General features: G+C 35.0%; 2 long non-coding RNA genes across 3 annotated transcripts; one reads left to right on the top strand and one right to left on the bottom strand.

Annotated features, from left to right (window-relative positions):
• The first annotated feature begins 1,905 nt into the window (after nt 1-1,905).
• Nucleotides 1,906-3,636, top strand: LOC145070709 (uncharacterized). Of its 2 annotated transcripts, XR_013690052.1 has the most exons (3): nt 1,909-2,334; nt 2,750-2,848; nt 3,331-3,636. It is a non-coding gene; the product is annotated as an uncharacterized LOC145070709 (long non-coding RNA). The 2 variants fall into 2 exon arrangements; XR_013690051.1 differs by lacking the exon at nt 3,331-3,636 and having other exon boundaries at nt 1,906-2,334; nt 2,750-3,112.
• A 1,208-nt stretch (nt 3,637-4,844) lies between these two features.
• LOC145070821 (uncharacterized) lies at nt 4,845-7,605 on the bottom strand. The gene is made up of 3 exons (XR_013690100.1): nt 6,823-7,605; nt 6,610-6,690; nt 4,845-5,864 (listed from the first exon to the last, which is right to left on the bottom strand). It is a non-coding gene; the product is annotated as an uncharacterized LOC145070821 (long non-coding RNA).
• Between the last annotated feature and the right edge of the window lie 13,572 nt (nt 7,606-21,177).

Here is a 21,177-nt window from a genome sequence, read left to right as displayed (position 1 = left end):
CAAAGATGGAGGAGAGTGAGGTAATGGCGGTGATTCGTCGTAAAAGAAGCACGGGAAGAAAGTAAGGCATCACGAGATTGTAGATTAGATGGGTGAAGTTTAAGATAAACAAGATGGGTGATGGGTTGGGGAAGAAGTGGGGTTGGTTGTGTGTTTTTTTGACTTTTTCTTCGGGGGGGGGGGGGGAGAGAGAGAGAGAGAGAGAGAGAGAGAGAGAGAGAGAGAGAGACTATTATTTTTTTAATTGTTAAAATAAATAAACAAATATTAAACTTTAAAATAAATGAAAGAAAAATGAAAAATAAATAACACAAGGGTATTATAGTCATTTCAATTTTCGGAGGGACTATTTTTACATACAAACCACTCCAAAAGGACCATGAATCCAAAAAACTAGAGGTTTGGACTAAAACCCCAAAAATTTGCATACCACAGGGACCATTTTTGCAATTTTGTCATATATATATATATATATATATATATATATATATATATATATATATATATATATATATATATATATTGCAATAGCTAAATGATGGTGTGTCATATCAGTTAGCCATAGACCTCCAGTTACTGGGTCTAATCCTCCACGAAAAGTAAGAAAGTCCGCATATTTTGACCAATTCAAGGTGAAAAATGGGGTTGCTCCCTCGGCAAAACTGGGATAAAGTTGAGCCAAAAGATCCAGATTCAAGATAAATTCATGAGGAAGTGGTATTTCTTTCGGATCTACTCCAGCGTTTAGAAATTGGTTAATCGGTAAAGATACATGTACTTGATGCCCTGCCCAAGAGAGAGACCCAAGTCCTAGTAGCCCCGCTAAATGGTGATTCAACATAGATTCTACATCTTGAAACCAAGCCAGTTTTGGAGCAGCTTTATGATAATGAAACCAACCAGCAAAAAGCATTAACGCCGCAAAGACCAATCCACCAATTGTGGTACAGTAGAGTTGTAATTCGCTAGTTATTCCAGATGCTCGCCAAATCTGAAAAAAACCAGAGGTTATTTGTATTCCTCGGAAGCCCCCGCCCACATCACCATTCAATATTTCTTGGCCCACTATCGGCCAAACCACTTGGGCACTAGGCCTAATGTGAGTCGGATCGCTTAGCCATGCTTCATAATTGGAAAAACGAGCACCGTGGAAATACATGCCACTCAGCCAAAGGAAGATGATGGAGAGTTGATCGAAATGCGCACTAAATACTTTTCGAGAGATCTCCTCCAAATCACTGGTATGGCTATCGAAATCGTGAGCATCAACATGTAGGTTCCAGATCCAAGTGGTAGTTTCAGGGCCTTTAGCTATTGTTCTTGAGAAATGACTCGGTCTAGCCTATTCCTCGAATGAAGTTTTTATGTGATCCCTATCTACCAAAATTTTTACTTCTGGTTCCGGCGAACGAATAATCATTGAGTCCTCCTCTTTCCGGACAACACATACAAAGAGACCCGCCAACAGTCAAATAATTAGTGAATCTCGGAGAGATATTTCTATTATATAATTAGTTTCTTTCTCTTCTAGTTTTCTATCTAAATAATCATTGAGTCCTCCTCTAAGAATCCATTTAGTTGATGGAAGAAGAGGGGGGGGGGGGGGGGCGGGGGGGAGGGGGGGAGGCAGGCCTGAGGATCAACCGGTAGTGGGCGAGGGGTTGCTTTTTCCTTGAACAGTTCTTTCAAAAAACGAATCTATCTGATTGATGAGTCATAAGAAGACAATTCATGATTCAGATGCTTAATAATAAGAAGGAATAATCTATATATATATATATATATATATATATATATATATATATATATATATATATATATATATATATATATACCTTAATAAACATTTAACATCAAATGCTGAATTTTAAGAGGTACAACTCTACTACAATGTGTACAAACAATTTATGCATCGAAATCTTATTTAGTCAACAAAAATCAAATTCAAACCACATGAGAAAGTCAATCAGTCAAACTTGAAACTGTATTCCTTCAATGTTGCCAATTAAATTGGTAAAAAAACCAATTGAATCTCCACTACCTAATCTTCACACCTATATCTAAAATCTCGCCTTCTACCCCATCAGGATTAACATAACATTGGTCTCCCATACTCTCTCATGGCGTCCCACACAAATTTGTTCCTTAAAAAACCTTAACCACAAAATCCGACACCCACCATCATCCACCACTCATGCTCTGTTTCAGATGCGTTCCCTCACCTTCGTCACCACCATAAGTCTGAACCCTTACACCACCTTCCACAATGTTTACAGCCACCGCCACTCGCTCCAAACGGCATCACTTTATCATTGGTTGTTTTTTGATTTCCAGGTTAATTTCCTTCCTTTTTATTCTGGTTTTCCTTTGATTTTGTGGAATTATGAGATTTTGTTTGGATAAATGAAAATCAGGGTTCCAAGAATGTAGATTGTGAAGCAGATATAATGGTGCTCACACCTTCACCCATGTCACTGCACACCACCACCGCCACCATTGTTGGTCGTTATCTTTATTACCATTGAACACGATTGTGGAACCACTTCACCCTCACATATAGATCTGCTTCTTCCCTTAATCTGCCTTCTTCTCCATTTTAATTTCGTTTTGTCCAATCAAATTAGCTCCCCATATTACTATTGTTGTGTTTCATATTTACTAATTTTACCATTCACTTAATTTATATGACCAACTATTTTTAATTCCCTATTTATTCATTTTGGATCTAATACAAGCACTCATGTTCTAGGTCAAACATGCTACATTTTTTATGGGTAAAGCTGCAGTCTTTAACTGATACTTTGGTTCTAATGCTCAAAAGAAAACAAGCTTCAATTGATTGGTCAAGGTAACTTTTATTTCTCTATATTTATGTTTCTTTGTGGGTGATTTGGTCATTTTTGATGAGTAATGGGAATGTTTTACCTTATTTAAATGTTCGGTTTTAAACATGAGTTTTATGTGGTTATCATGTCTTGAAGTGTATTCTTGTAGTTAATTTTGGTGAGTGGGTTACGTTGGTTAATCCACATCATGACCTACAACAAATATGAAGTAGGAGATCTTCTCTTTTACTATTTCTTATTTTAATAATTTTCTATCTTTTTCATCATTCCAATTATTGTTGCTAACCATGTTGATTAGTTTCCTCTGTTTCTATTTTTACCACACAACAACTTTATTTTAACTACAAAAGAATTTAGTTTAATCCTTCACTTTTGATTATAAAAATGACAGCCGGAGCCTGACATATTTTGAATTTTTCTGAATGGTTTAAGAGTTACCTGATTATTGCCATGAAATTTTTTATATTAACACATGCATATGCAGGTTAGCGCTTCCCTGTAAATGTAATAATCAAGTTAAGGGATTACAAAAACAATTATGTCATTTTCTAACCATCTGTTGGTATGTTTTTGCAAAAATCATGTATGCTTTAAGGCGTTTTTTTTAATCCAATCTTCTCTTTGTCATACACATCAATCAACAATTGTTGGAGACATCTCTCAATAGATTTTAAAACAAACAATGTTTATTGATCCTATGTAATCTTTGTTTTGTTTTATGTAATCTTTTTGCCTCTAGAATCTTGCTACGAGTATGTAATTTAAAACACTGTTTCAAAACTTTGTGATATTGGAATGTATAAACATAGTTTTTTTAATGTTTAGTAGGAGCAACAGAAAACGGATACACAACTTTTTATAAATACTTAGGCCGGATGTGAAAAATGGATATTTAATTTTTTATAATTACTTTGGTTGAAATTAAAAAAAAAAAAAAAAGGTTTTTCTAACTTCAAGAAACAAAAAGTAAAACTGTAAATCACCATTGATCTAGAAATATCATTACATACATATATTACAAAAAAAATAGGGCATCATGGTTTTCTCAAATGTAAAAAGCATATACTATTAAGAATTATATTTAAGGTATGAGATTAAACTATCAAACGTACATTGTTATTTTTTTTTTGGCATTTAGCCTATTTAGGTGCTAGCTGCAATTATTATAAATGTAGATTGATTGTATTTTCTTAAAGAATTTTGTTGGTGAAAAACAACAATATAATAAGTATGCATAGGTTGCATAAAATTGTTTATAAAAATTTAATAATTTAATTGGTTTTTTTTTTTTCTGAACAATAAAGAAGATGAGAAAACATAGATACAAAGATTTTTCAAAAAAACATGTGGGATCCGAGCTCACATCATTGGAATCCTTCAAAACAAGGATAAATGCGAGGTCGTTTGGTTTCTTTTAATCCCGTTGAAGGGAGCGATACCACATTCACCTACTTTTATTTCATATTAGTGACCTTATATATTTTAAAGATTTGTACACTGCCAACAACATAAAACAGCCAACTATTTACGCAAAAGAACTAAGCGTCTCTAAAAACTAATTTTTGAAAAAACTATTTTCATCCTTCACTTGGCGCGGGTAAAATGACTAGTGTGTGTGTGTGTGTGTGTGTGTGTGTATATATATATATATATATATATATATATATATATATATATATATATATATATATATATATATATATATATATATGTATATATAGTAGTCGTTTACCCGCGCCGAACGACACGTGAAAATTGTTCTTTCATAAATTCGTTTCTAGAGCCGATTAGTTATTTTGTGCAAATAGTTTACTACATCTAAACTATTATCAATAAAAGTCATGCTAACAAAAACGAAATAATAGTTATTAAAAACGAAAATAAATTTGAGATTATTTAGATATGTACTTGAACACATAATTGATTGTGCATTATTAATCGTGCAAAGCTTCTTTATATATATATATATATATATATATATATATATATATATATATATATATATATATATATATATATATATATATATATCACATATATCACATTTGATTTATAGACTTCATTATCGTTGAATTGTTCGTCACCGTCCACTAAGATAATACGACATAAAGTTGGTCTCCCTTAAGATAATACAATATAAAGTTGGTCATGTGAAAATCTCCCTTAAGATAATACAACATAAAGTTGGTCATTTGAGAAAACCGATTCTGAAAGATTAGTACCTGCATTTAGAATTTTTTTTCCCTTAACTTTTTTCAATTATTAAACCGAAAAAATGGTTTTGTGGAATTTGATCCGACGTCTATAGATATGACTTTATATTGAGTAAATTACATTTCTTGTTGATCCAAAATCAAACTACCCGTCTTTTATGTTTTTAAAAATTGATTACTGTTACCTTAAACTAAAACCCAGAACATACAATGGAAGGGAATATTTGTAATTTTATATCATATTAAATTGAAAATATTTATGTTATATTATAAAAAAAATTATTTACAATTATCGATGTTTTAAAATCCAAATCGTCATGTTCAGTTGAACCGATTACATCGTGGCCCATTAAAGAGACTGGACCAAGTAGAAGCGGGTCTTTGCCTATTTACCATTCGGAATGACCCGGTCGTATTTATAAAAACAATTGCTTGAGCCAATGACAATTAACCCGGTAAAACCTAGTTAATATTAAAATCAAAATAATTTCATTAAGTCTAATTAACATCATACAGTTTTAGAGGATCAGAATTCAAAAAAAAGAAAAAAAACAATCATGTTTGAGGTGGAATTATAATGATTAGATATAAAAAGAAAGTCAACTCATTTGTATGTTCTTCTTTGCATCATAGAAACCAAACGACAAGGACCATTTACGAATATTTGTTTTAATTTATTTATAACAACATCATACTTTAAAAAAGAATAATGTTTTTTTATTATTTACATATGTTTTGGTACATAGTGATGTACCTGAGCAGCCCCAAGAGCTATGGTTTCAAGCATTAACCGGTCACCCCATTCCTACAAATTGGCAATCAGATTTATTGTCTTTCTTTATGAAACAAAAAAAATTGAAAGATAATTAGTTTTAAAATAGCATAGTAATAAAAAGACTATAAATATCGACATTTTTAGAAATTGGTGTAACAAAGACTTTATTGAATTCATTTTTTATATACCAAATTATACAATAAAATAAAATAAAGAAAATTCTGAACATATAAAACTTTTTTTGCTTTTAAATATTTCCACTGTTTCAAGATCAAGTTATAGTTTTAATGAATAAAAAATCCAGTCAACACATTGTTACATACAACAATGACATTTTAATATTGTTTTTATGACAAAACTTGCCTCATAAATCATACCCACAAAAACAATGAAATGATCACAACTTTAATGTAGCATACACAAAAATCAAGAACTAAAACTCTTACACATTTCATCTAACACATATGCGAAACAGACCTAAAAATAAATTGGATGAAATTGCAATACATGTGTAAATAGCTTTCTGATTTCCTGATTTAATATTAGGGAATCATATCGAAATCCATTCATATGTTGATTCTTCATTCCTTAACCACTATTCGCACAAAAGAACCAATCAGTTACAATAAACCCATATCGAATTCTGAAACTCATCATATTAACAGCAAAGACACATAAATAATACAAGAAGTTTCATACATCAATATTGAAAAAGGCATAAATCTAATAAACAAATAATTAACCCATTTATTGGAAAAAATAGCATACGACTTACATTAGTAGTATCAGTCAAAAGGTTACTCCCTAGGATATGATGCATCAAAGCAATTACCTATTGAGAATCCAATTCTTTGTCCTGAAAAAAAATGGAAGAAAAATTATAAAACCCAACAAATTTCCTATGGTTAAATAAACTCAGCTGAGAAGAAAGACTAATTTCTGATTATTTCAATCTAAATCTTAAAGCTTAAAAATTAGGGTGGGATACCTGGTGATTTGGGTGAAGATCTCAAGCGTGAGGATTTCAGGGGTCAATCTGATGTGAGGGTGGATTCATATGCCTCCAGGAAGAAACTCTTAGAATACAGTGGGGTATTTTTGAATAAAATCAATAGACCAGATGGGATACCTGGTGAACCTCTTTCATCAGAGACGATGGAGACAGGGAGAAAAATTGATGAGTCGGAATTTATGAGGTTGTTGACTTCAACCATAAGTTTGAAGCATCTTTCCTTCTCGACGACGTGATCGGGTGTATTGTAACAGGTCATGGCGACGATGCTGACTCTTCTTTCATATCTGATATGAACGCTTTTAGGGTTAACATCAGCGACGATGGTGGTGGTACGTATTCATTAGAGGAAGCGAATGGGCCGCTGGGGGTCAGAATTTTTTGTTAGGTTTCCAGATGAAAGAACCCAAATTTATGTTCTTCTGGTGGGGAAGAACGTGATACTCTACAGATAAGGTACCAAAATTAGGGTAATTGGAATTCAAAGAACCCCATCGGTGCCTAAAATCAAAAGTTGATGACTTAACATTGACCTTCTCAATTGCAAACGCTTCTGTACATTAAATTCCAAATATATGTAGATGAGAAAGAAGATGAGAGGGTCGATTTCTAGTGAGAAGTAGATACATATGGTTGAGTTCTGGTGAGCAGAAGACGTGTGTGAGGAGGTGAGGAGAGAGAACGGGATATATTTTGAGACGGAGAAGAAGAAGATCATGATAATCAAAGAGAGAGGGAGAAAAAGAGGGGTTTGACAAATCCGAGGTTCTGGTTGTTTCTGGTTCAGGGGGGGGGGGGGGGGGGGATTGGGTATTGAACTTGTTTGCCGGAGGTAGATTACCGGTAGAGATGGCGGTAAATACCCAAATCATTTGTAATCCTTCAGTATTTATGGTTATTTTGCTTTGAACGACTCTTTCTGCTAAAATTTCGGGATTTCCAGATATGAGAGAGTTTTGTTATTTTTATTGACTTTTTCAAATATTTGACCGTATAAGATTTATCTGCATAAAATGAGTGTACATATTGCATAAATGCTTGTACGACTTAAAATTCAACATTTGACTAAAAATGCTTTATAAGGTAATATATATATATATATATATATATATATATATATATATATATATATATATATACTAGGTGTAAGACCCGTGTAATACACGGGTTTATTAAAAATAAAAATTTAATATCAATATTTAAACATTAAATTTAATATCAATATCAATTTTAGAGCTCTCATTAATTATGACATTTATTACATTATAAATATATAAATTCTTTTTCAAAGAAACATTTATTTCTCTCAATATTATAACCGAAATAAGTTATGATATTTGAACAAATCAGAAAATTACATGTGGAAATAAATAAATTTTAAAAATCTATTAAAATGTCATGTGTCCAAATCAATGAGGACATGACATGTGGCAGAAAATTAGTTTTATTTATATATATATATATATATATATATATATATATATATATATATATATATAGGGTAAAGTGAATATACCTAACAACCTTATATAAGCTTAGGTACCTAACTCCATAATACTACATTGGTTTGTATCATATTTACATTGTAATTGCCTAAGGTTCTTAAACCTCAACCAAATAACTTGATTACTTCCATAATCTTTGGACTTTCACCAATATCTTTCTTTTACATCACGTCTTTGTATCGAATACCACCTGATGGGATTCATATCCTACCGCTACAAACGAAAGGATGTAGGAGAAATAAAATGATGAATTCCTAAATTTTTTTTTGAAGTAAATCAAGTTTAGGGATGAAGTTTAAGAACCTTGGATGATTGCAATTAAAATTTAATGCAAAATGACGTAGTTTGATGAGGTTAGGTACCTAAGCTTATATAAGGTTGTTAGGTATATTCACTTTATATATATATATATATATATATATATATATATATATATATATATCACTATTTGGCAATAGTTATCGACTCCAAAAATACCTTATTTTCATGTGTATTGAGTCACTTACAGCTCTCAAAAAATGAGATCAGTTTTGTTTTGTTTCTTTTACAACCAAGGTTTTAAAAAGCTCGTCATGGCTTCAAGGCTTGTACATGCTGTCAAGCTTTACCAAAATACTGTCTTAACTCATATATGTATTTAAAAATGAATATTAGTTGAAAAATACATAAAAAAATATTAATTATATACAAAATTGCCGCCTTAAATCATGCCTTACAAACGATGTGGCTCGCCAAGGCTTGGAAAAGATTGAGGCTTGACACTGCCGCCAACTCACGCCTTACGTTATTTAGATCCTTAGTTACAACATTGTTGCTGCATTTTTAGTTAGCTTTAAACTGTCATATCTTCTTCGTTATAAGTCTGTTCGGACTGATTTTATTATTATTATTATTATTATTATTATTATTATTTTATAATTGTCGTTCATTGTTTGACAAAAGTTATAGACTTCAGAAACACCTTATTTACATGTGTATTGAGTCACTTATAGCCCTGAAAAAATGAGATATTTTTTTCTGTAACAATATTGTTGTTAAACTTTTAGTTAGCTTTAAACTGTCATATCTACTTCGTTATAAGTCTGTTATGTCTGACTTTTTTTAATTATAGTTCGCTATTTGACTATAGTTATAGACTCCAAAAGTACATTATTTGGAAGATTTTGTAACTTGTCGAGTAGTCTTATTATTAACAAGTATTCGAGGTTACAAGATATTTTTTTTCTTTTGTTCCAAAATTCCATGTTTTCGGTTCCATTTCCGGGCCTAATACACGAATCTGGTTCCAATTATCAATTTTCGGATCAACCGGTTCCATATCCACTATAACCCGAAACCGAACTGAACCGGTTACCGTATACTGGTCCGGTTCTCGGTTCTTATAATCCATCAATTCCAGGTTTTGGGTTTCTAGGTCTGGATAAACCGGTCCAGTTTTAGACACACTTTCATTCTAAGAGCATTGGGTGTGACCGACTAGATGTAACACTAATTTGGTGCCACCTCACATGCCATATAAGCAATGGTGTTACAACAAATAAGAAAATGATTTTTATGTTATAACAATATTATAACATCAATATTTTCCATGTCATATTTTTTTTTAATTTTTTTCGAGTTTGTTTTTTTCTTTTCGTGTTTTTTTTTTAATTAAAAAAACATATATATTGTTATAAAACATAATATTTAAAAAACAAAAAAACATAATTTTTAAAAACTAAAATTAAGATTACAATAAAAAAAATACATTAATTTAAAAGATAATTTTTTTCCTAGTCCTAATTAACCCAAATAACATTTAAATTAAATCTAAAACGATAACATTTTACTACTAATCCTAAATACCCCGAATACTTCTTCCTAATTTGATCATTCATTTCTTGTAGCACCGCTAAATCTTGAGGCGTCAAACCCTCCTCGCTAGTCAGAATATTTAACAATTGTCGTGTCATTAGTTCTCTCTATTTTTGCTTTTGCTTCTCATGTGCATGTCTTTCTAGGAACTCCAAGTGGCAACGTTTAACCTTATTTTTTTCTCTTTGTAATAAATTGTGCTCATCGAATTTCGCTTATATTTCAGCCGCATCTTTTGCTTTCGCATCAACCTCCTCCGCATGTCTTGCAACGCGTCTCGCTTTGTTGCGTTCGGGCGATCGCCATGGTGAGGGATCTCCTTGATATCATCCGGGATCTCATCGGTGTCGGCGTTTAGGTCAATGTGAGTCCATGTGTCTGACACGTCGACCGAACTTGAATTTTGCGACGTCTTGGATTGAACTTCCGACGATGTAAGAGTTTTATTCCACCTTGGATCCACTCGTAACAACTCCCATGATTTCTTGAACTCGAACACATGTCCCATTTCGACCCGATATTGTTCTTTTGCATATTTCAACAAATCAAAGTCGTTTGCTCCGCTCTACTGTTGCGACTGAAGCATGGTGTAAATATCATTGAATTTTATGCACCGCTTAGTTACTTGACTCAATTTGGTGCTTAGCATGTCCATATTGCGATATGGTTTTTTTGTTCAACATAACGTGAAAATTTTCGACTGACCCCCCAATAAGCACCTTTCTTCATACCATTAGCAAAGTTCGTATTTTGAAGTACTACACCATGTTGTCGTCAAAGCATATTCTTCCTCCGGTGTCCACCATTGTGGAACTTCCTCATTTTCCGTTTCAACCGCTATAGAGTTTTCTTTCCCTCTCTTACTACCTTCCGTTTGCACTTCAACCGATGGTTGTGTTGGTGGTGGTTGGGTGGTTGTTTGTGGCATCGAAGAAAAAGTCGGGAAAAGATTTTGTTGGAAATTTGGATTTTTCCCAAAAAAAAAATTGTTGAAAGTAAGGTGAGTTAGGAAATTGCATTGGTGGTGAAACGGGATTGAAAGTGGCTCCTCGATATGAAATTTGTGGTGATCATTAAGACAATAAAAGGTTGAAATAATTTTCATAACCGACAAATCCAAGAGGCGAGATTGTGTTTGGTTTTGTGTTTGGGTTTGCTGGAGGGGTGTCTAGGTTTTGATATTTTATAAAATATAGAGAGAAAGGTGAAAAAAATGGGTTAATATGTCATATTTATAATAAAAATTGAAAAATAATATTTTTTTGTTACAATTTGATCGTTTGACAATGGTACGGTTCATTTTTGGGATTGTTTCATGTGGTCAAGGCGCAACCGGAACCAACGCGACGAGATACGACGAGGTTGGGGGGGGGACTAACACTTTATGTTACATCACATTCTAATTTTATTGACAACTAATAAATAATTCTACCGACAGTTTTAAATAATTACATTAATAAATTTACAATTCCTTCCACACTTAAAGGACGTGTGTCTTCAATATTGTTTTCAATAATAATCTATTCCATAGTGAAAGGACATGTGTTTTCAATAATGTCTTCAATAATAATGGAGTAATGTGTCATTGCGTGCGTCATTCATTTTAAATAATTACATTAGTAAAATTTACAATTCCTTCCACAATGAAAGGACAGATATTTCTGAATAATGTTTTCTTGTGTCATGGTTGATGTTAATCCTCCATGAGTGGTGTTTCTTCTATATTTTCCTTATAATTACTGCAATTATGTCGTGGTGTACGCATGATGTGTTTACAGAGAAGATGCTAGATAGACATCGGCTAGTGCGAAAATTAGATGATCATGTGTTGGTGTTTCATGGGGTAGATCATCTCTTGTTGGTTTCAAGCCGATTGTTATTCCCATGTGTTGCGAAGGTAATGCTTAGGACATGTAACGCACGTAGATCCGGGCTAGTCAATTTAGAGGCAATAAGTGTCGAAAACGACTTTTCGGCAAAAGATTATTTATAATAAATAGTCTTAACCAAGCTGTAGAATATGTTTCCGTACATATAAAGAACGCCGAAATCCGAGTTATAACGAAGAAGTTATGACCCGTCGAAGTTTCGAGACGAAACCGGCACGACACCGGTAGCGTAAATAGTGAATTTACGATAGAGCGAGATTTAGCCTTAGCGACCTAAACGAAAGTCATAGAATATGTTAAACCGAGAAAATCCATAAAAAAATGCCCAAATCTGACTTCGTATGAAGAATTTATGATTTTTCTAAGATTCGGCTTAGCAGTGCACGACCCGAAACTCGAATCTTAGTTCGAGCGGTTTTTGGCTTAAGCGACCTAAATGAGAGTTGAAGATCTCATTAATAGGAACTCAAAGGTAAAAATATAGACGAAAACGGAGTCCGTATGAAGGAGTTACGAATTCTTCACGGTCATTTAACAGTCTAAACGCCTCCTACTGGTAAATTTAAGATCGGTCGAGAATTAGCCGACAGAGTCTAAATGAAAGCTGTAGATCTTGATTTTACCTACGGGTGAAAAAAAAAGAACGTCGAAAACGGAAATCGTATGCGAAAGTTACGGGGTTTAGAAGTCGGCAGAGTGCTGCTGCAAAAGGGGTGACGTGGCTGAATATGGGCCAAGGCTTTCTCCCCAAGAAAAGCCATCAGGTGACGACACGTGGCACCGACTCGGCGAGTCAGTGAACCGACTCGGCGAGTCCATCAGGATTTCACACTATAAATAGATGTGTCAGGTTCCATTCATTCTCACACCTTTCCTCTTCCACTTTCTCTCTCTAAACTCTCTCTCTCTAGCCCCCCCTTAAGCCCCCTAAAGCCTAGGTAAACCCCCTAGCACCCGAAGGAAGCCCCGAGGCTCCCAGAGTTCCGAGAAAAGAGCCTTTCGACTCGGGAACGCTGCTCCAGCGAAGCCCGGTTTTGCAAAAAACCCGCTGTAAGCGAGTTGTACCTATCATATCTTTAGTATAGCTTATATTACAATATAGTAATGTTATTAGGACCTTATAAGGAGTATTTGGGATATTATTATGGGTTATATAAGTATTGTTTAACGCTTATATAATAATAATAATAATAGCTAGACTATTAAATTAGTCTCGTCAAGCGTTAGACTAAACTCTAGTGGTAATGATACTAGGTTTCGTCAAGGGATAATTGTTTTATGAGTAACGAAGTGCTGTCCGAGTGCCGACTCACCACCTTATCAAGTGAGTGTGGTCCCTTTCATCTTACACATAGATATGAAGTATTTTACATAAATTACGTGCTATGTGTGCATATTATCTGAATACTTGTTGTCTATGTTGGATGGATGATTTTATACATGTTTTAAATGATTTAAACTGTATATTTATATCTACTAATATGTTGGGATAAAACATGGGTAGATGAAATAGTTGGTGTGTGATGAAATAAAATAATGAGAGATAGGTGATGATAATTAGGTGAGGATAGATAAGTGATGATAAATCGGTGATGTAGGATACTACAACCTTGTCCGACAATTTGGAGATGTAGTCATCTACCAGAGTATAGATGGCGACCACAGACTATTATAGACAACCCCGTGGAAACACCAGCAGGCTCATAACCTGTAGGTGAAGAATTACGAGTTCAGGCGATGTTGTAACTATGTATTCATGCGATGATACTCTAACCCCCTTACTATGAATTACGAGTTCAGGCGATGTTGTAACTACGTATTCATGCGATGATACTCTAACCCCCTTACTATGAATTACGAGTTTAGGCAATGTTGTAATTACGTATTCATGCGATGATACTCAACCCCTTACTATGAATTACAAGTTCATGCGATGTTGTAACTACGTATTCATGCGATGATACCCTAACCCTTGTTGGGAACGTATTGAGGGAGTAATCCCTGAATCAATACTGTCTATGCGATGTACGCGATGATCCTTAGGGAAAGTCCTTAGGAACAAACATAAAAGGAGAGGCGATGTAAGGAGATGAGAGGTAAAATATGATGTAGGAGACGACCCTTAGGATAAATCCTTAGGGAGGGTACTTAGGAATAAAGAAGATAATGGGGATGGGTAATTGGGTTAATTGTTTGATGATTGAACATAATAATTATATTATTGTGGGTTGAAAACCCTATGTACTCACCAGGTTTCCCAACTTGACCCACTCAGTTTATTTATATCACAGGTTTTGTTATGAAGTCACATTACACTGAGAGATTAAAGAGATGTGGATCACTAGTGTAAATAAATGTAAGTTCTGTTTATGCTTATGTTTTTGTATTGACGATGACATCCCAAACGTTTTAAAATGAATAAAATACGTTTCTTCGAAAATGTTTCGATAACGTATTTAACATGTTTTTCTGGGAACAAATTCCGCAACATTTTTATAAAAAGAAGTACTCTGATTTTTACAAAGTATAAACAAAATCGGTCTTTTCTGGTCGTGAAAATGGGGATGTCACAGTTGGTATCAGAGCATTAGTTTAAGCGAACTAGGAATATGGATTTATTTCTAGACTTAAACTTAGAATGCTAAGCAATGATGGTGAGGAGTGTGTCTTAGGTAATACACCTGAATAGACACAACGACTAGCTTATTTAGGGAAAATGCCTAACATGCTTTTATGTGCTAAATGATTTATGATGCTAAATGTATAATCGGATCTATAGTCTGTTGCCGACCGGATCTGGAAATTTTATGTGCTCAGGTTTCTAAACGTTTAATTACGATATTAGAACTGACATGTAACTTTTCGGAGTAATAGGGAGATTTATACGTCTATCGTAAATAAAACTTTCCTATCTTAAATTCTCGCCTCGGTACATCGAATGTCTGATTTGGTGCATAGATCAACATGGTGAGCACTAGAAGCGGATTTGGAAGCAGTAACCCACAGCCCGAGCCACCAGTGATTAAGCATGTGCCAGAGGTAGCAGCTGTACCTGGGGCAATCACGATCGCCGGAGTACAAGAAATGGTGCAGATAATGTTGGATCAACAGATGGAAAAAACAAGGTGTTTACTTCAACAAAGTAAGGACGAACTTACTATGCCAGTACGCCAGACACCCACTCTTGAGGCGACCATCTGGGTTGCTAAGTCTGTCGATGAAGTGATCAACAGTAGTATCGCCAACATGGTTGATGTTGGAAAGAAAAGGAAATTTGAGGGGTCTTCAAGGTCTGAAAAGAGAAACATGCTCTCAAAGTCTGGAGGAGTAGGTAAAGCAGAATGGTATGACAAGTATGGAAGAAAACACAACGGTAGATGCCCTAAGGAAGTAACATGCTTCAAATGCGGGAAGAGTGGTCACTATGCCCACGAATGCCCAACCGAGGAAGAAGTTTGCTTTAAGTGTAGTAAAAAGGGACACTTCAAGCAAGAATGTCCGATGAGAGCTACAAAGCCAAGTGTACCATTGAAGCACTATGGGAGGTACTACGAAAGAGTAACTTGTTTCAAGTGTGGAAAGCATGGGCATTACGCCGATGAGTGTACATTCAACACTAGGGTGTGTTCCGAATGTAATGAGGAAGGGCACCTCAAGCAAGACTGCCCAAAAAGGAAAGGAGTTACAAAGCCAAAGGCACCACTGAAGAACTATGAGGAGATGCTACAAAGAAGTGACTTGTTTTAAGTGTGGGAAGAACGAGCATTACACCAATGTCTGTACATCCAGCAAGAGGTTCTGTTACGGATGCGGGAACAAGGGACATATATCAAAGGATTGCCCGAAGAAAAATGAAGCAGCGGGAGCGAATGCACCTCCAGAGCTAAGGAGCATCCTTGACAAAGCAGCTGGCAATGCAAGGAATCAAGAGTAAGGACGGATAACCGAAGAACAAGTTATGAAGTACTCATGTAGATAGTACCACGTGGTGTAGCCTATTAGAGGCATAGTCTAGGGTGAACTTGAACACCTATGTAATAGTTTCAAGAAATAATAAATCCTTCGTTTTGTTATCTGGTGTGTTAAACTGTTATGTGATTTTCTTGTATGGTGACTTGGAGACTGCGAGACAATACTTGGGACGAGTATGAGTAGGTGTGAATGGTAGTAGAGGCCTATACTACCGGAAGCACATGACTCACACTTGGATCAGGGAAAGTCACAAGGTTACCAAGAAACTAGTAATTGATTTCGTTTTATTCAAGTATGTCGTTGCCATTGTTTCGGTAATGACTAAGAAGATTGTTGTTATCCCGACCCTAGTGGTCATATTACATTGAGTCCGACTACGATGAGTAGGTTACGTGGTTCAGAGAACCAATTTTGATGTAGCGTCCGACTTAAACCAAACGATTGAAATCAAAGCGATCAAAAGAAGTATCACACTCGTTGTTAAAGAAGTTGGAAGCTAGAAATGCTACATGTTAAAATGTGATTATATCACATTAGACCATGAAGGAAGGCGTATTCCATTCCGGAAATTGACTCTAAGAGGCCTAAGTCTAAGTGTTGCAACATACGATGATAGATCATTAGAATATGACACATCGATCCATAGTAGTAATAAAAGAACTTATCTTAAGTTCGTATCCAATGAGGATCGACATCGTGACTTGAAGGTCATAATTTGGAGTCTAGCCTGAGGTAGAGAGCAGGTGCATGATCGAGTACTGCTTACAGTCAATGAGTCTAAGAGATAGACTTGAAGGAATATTGAAGTTATAATTGTTACATAGGATGAAGAGATGATGTATCGAGTCGTTATACGAGCCCTGTTTCGTTGATGATTCCGGGACGTAATCATCCTAAGGGGGAGATAATTATAACGCCCGTAGATCCGGGCTAGTCAATTTAGAGGCAATAAGTGTCGAAAACGACTTTTCGGCAAAAGATTATTTATAATAAATAGTCTTAACTAAGCTGTAGAATATGTTTCCGTACATATAAAGAACGCCGAAATCCGAGTTATAACGAAGAAGTTATGACCCGTCGAAGTTTCGAGACGAAACCGGCACGACACCGGTAGCGTAAATAGTGAATTTACGATAGAGCGAGATTTAGCCTTAGCGACCTAAACGAAAGTCATAGAATATGTTAAACCGAGAAAATCCATAAAAAAATGCCCAAATCTGACTTCGTATGAAGAATTTATGATTTTTCTAAGATTCGGCTTAGCAGTGCACGACCCGAAACTCGAATCTTAGTTCGAGCGGTTTTTGGCTTAAGCGACCTAAATGAGAGTTGAAGATCTCATTAATAGGAACTCAAAGGTAAAAATATAGACGAAAACGGAGTCCGTATGAAGGAGTTACGAATTCTTCACGGTCATTTAACAGTCTAAACGCCTCCTACTGGTAAATTTAAGATCGGTCGAGAATTAGCCGACAGAGTCTAAATGAAAGCTGTAGATCTTGATTTTACCTACGGGTGAAAAAAAAGAACGTCGAAAACGGAAATCGTATGCGAAAGTTACGGGGTTTAGAAGTCGGCAGAGTGCTGCTGCAAAAGGGGTGACGTGGCTGAATATGGGCCAAGGCTTTCTCCCCAAGAAAAGCCATCAGGTGACGACACGTGGCACCGACTCGGCGAGTCAGTGAACCGACTCGGCGAGTCCATCAGGATTTCACACTATAAATAGATGTGTCAGGTTCCATTCATTCTCACACCTTTCCTCTTCCACTTTCTCTCTCTAAACTCTCTCTCTCTAGCCCCCCCTTAAGCCCCCTAAAGCCTAGGTAAACCCCCTAGCACCCGAAGGAAGCCCCGAGGCTCCCAGAGTTCCGAGAAAAGAGCCTTTCGACTCGGGAACGCTGCTCCAGCGAAGCCCGGTTTTGCAAAAAACCCGTTGTAAGCGAGTTGTACCTATCATATCTTTAGTATAGCTTATATTACAATATAGTAATGTTATTAGGACCTTATAAGGAGTATTTGGGATATTATTATGGGTTATATAAGTATTGTTTAACGCTTATATAATAATAATAATAATAATAATAATAGCTAGACTATTAAATTAGTCTCGTCAAGCGTTAGACTAAACTCTAGTGGTAATGATATTAGGTTTCGTCAAGGGATAATTGTTTTATGAGTAACGAAGTGCTGTCCGAGTGCCGACTCACCACCTTATCAAGTGAGTGCATGGTCCCTTTCATCTTACACATAGATATGAAGTATTTTACATAAATTACGTGCTATGTGTGCATATTATTTGAATACTTGTTGTCTATGTTGGATGGATGATTTTATACATGTTTTAAATGATTTAAACTGTATATTTATATCTACTAATATGTTGGGATAAAACATGGGTAGATGAAATAGTTGGTGTGTGATGAAATAAAATAACGAGAGATAGGTGATGATGAATCGGTGATGTAGGATACTACAACCTTGTCCGACAATTTGGAGATGTAGTCATCTACCAGAGTATAGATGGCGACCACGGACTATTATAGACAACCCCGTGGAAACACCAGCAGGCTCATAACCTGTAGGTGAAGAATTACGAGTTCAGGCGATGTTGTAACTATGTATTCATGCGATGATACTCTAACCCCCTTACTATGAATTACGAGTTCAGGCGATGTTGTAACTACGTATTCATGCGATGATACTCTAACCCCCTTACTATGAATTACGAGCTTAGGCAATGTTGTAATTACGTATTCATGCGATGATACTCTAACCCCTTACTATGAATTACGAGCTTAGGCAATGTTGTAATTACGTATTCATGCGATGATACTCTAACCCCTTACTATGAATTACGAGTTCAGGCGATGTTGTAACTACATATTCATGCGATGATACCCTAACCCTTGTTGGGAACGTATTGAGGGAGTAATCCCTGAATCAATACTGTCTATGCGATGTACACGATGATCCTTAGGGAAAGTCCTTAGGAACAAACATAAAAGGAGAGGCGATGTAAGGAGATGAGAGGTAAAATATGATGTAGGAGACGACCCTTAGGATAAATCCTTAGGGAGGGTACTTAGGAATAAAGAAGATAATGGGGATGGGTAATTGGGTTAATTGTTTGATGATTGAACATAATAATTATATTATTGTGGGTTGAAAACCCTATGTACTCACCAGGTTTCCCAACCTGACCCACTGAATTTATTTATATCACAGGTGTTGTTATGAAGTCACATTACACTGAGAGATTAAAGAGATGTAGATCACTAGTGTAAATAAATGTAAGTTCTGTTTATGCTTATGTTTTTGTATTGACGATGACATCACAAATGTTTTAAAATGAATAAAATACCTTTCTTCGAAAATGTTTTGATAACATATTTAACATGTTTTTCTGGGAACAAATTCCGCAACATTTTTATGAAAAGAAGTACTCTGATTTTTACAAAGCATAAACAAAATCGGTCTTTTCTGGCCATGAAAATGGGGATGTCACAGGACAAGTAGTTAAGAGTCTTCATCAAAGATGGGGTAACTAGAATGCATTTTGATAAATAATCCTCTTTCTTGTTTGGCAAAGCGTGTTTTATAATTTCTGATTATGGTTTGTACAACAGATGGAAATTCGTTGATGCAGTGGAGGTTGGTGCCTTCTAAATAGATGGTGTCGATAAATCCATGGATAAAATAATCCCATAAAGTCATAGGATCTGATAAATCGGCTAGGAAAACTGCTTTGGGGCCTGGTCGCCTGGCTACTGGGTAAAAACCCATCAAAGAATGGACTTCGGTGTATGAAATGAGGCTATCCCATAAGTTAGCAAATTTTTGAGCAGATGGTTTTTTCATAGCTTCTTTTTCTTTAGTTGATGGAATGGCTTCAAGGGCAATTTTGGCATTTAATTGGTTAAGAGATCTAGGGATGGATACAGGTTTTTGTGGAGTAAGGCTAGATATGTGTTTTTGTGGTGTAAGGAGAATTGTATTTGAACATTCGAAATTATCTTTTATGACTGCTTTGTATGCTTCGTTGTATGCGACTTCTGCTTCATTTTTTGTTTTGTAACTTTTGTGAATGACATTTTTTCCAATAATATATGAATTGGCAATTCCCCAATCATCATAGATTCCTTTGTTTTCTCCGTTGAAAACCACATACCATTTCTTTATGTTTTTATGATCTGCTTGAAGTGTTGGATATTCTTCCGGGTTTGGTGTCATAGGTTGTTTTTCAGTTTTGAGTATTGTTTGTGGTTGACTATCATCGGATGATATTTGTTGAATGTCTTCTGTTGGTTGCTTTGTTGTTGAGCTGCTAGCTGCTTCGTCTTTAGATGCTGAATAAGATGATAAAATATCTAATGTTTGTTGTAGTTGCTCTTTTTCACGTTTGACTACTTCAAGTTGTCTAATTAAAGATGCTTCTTGCTCCTGCTTCTATTTGAGCTGGTGTTGTATTTGCTTCATGATTGCTTCCATGTCAATGTGATTGTTGTCTGAATATTTGTGCCTCTTGGGTACCTGAATGTGTGCTTATATTTGTTTGCTTTTAATATTTCAAATGATGATATGAGAATTTTCATATCAATGTATGCTTTGGTGATATATTTATATCACTGTATACTTTATTATTGTATGCTTTTGGTGGTATTTTAATACCACTGTATGCTTTTTCAATGTATACTTCGGCTGGGTTAGATATGAGGTTTTTCTCACGTTCTAATCCCAATACTATTTTTTCCATAGGATTATGTATTTGCATCTGAATCAGAATGAATTATATATGCATAAATATCTATACTTGAATCTATATTCGAATCTTCTATAGGTTCATATCCAAGATCATATGAAATTTTTAATAAATTTGTTTCTCGTTCCTTTTTAGTCTTTTTTGGGCATTCATAAGCTTTGTGTCCGTCTTCTTGACATATCCAACATTTACAATCTTTTTTATTCGATGGGCAATAACTTCTTTTAGGTTGATATTTTTGTTTATATTGTTTTCTATTTTGAAAATATTTTCTTTCACCTTGTTTATAATATAGTTTATATTTAGGTTTATAAGTTTGTTTTTTCCAAGTTTTTTTATATCATTGTCTTTT

This window comes from Lactuca serriola, chromosome 8 (assembly GCF_051521515.1).
Source record: "Lactuca serriola cultivar US96UC23 chromosome 8, Lser_US96UC23_V15, whole genome shotgun sequence".
Taxonomy (NCBI): domain Eukaryota; kingdom Viridiplantae; phylum Streptophyta; class Magnoliopsida; order Asterales; family Asteraceae; genus Lactuca; species Lactuca serriola.
The sequence above is the reverse complement of the archived record's forward strand: the minus strand, read 5'-3'. Positions and strand labels throughout refer to the sequence as shown.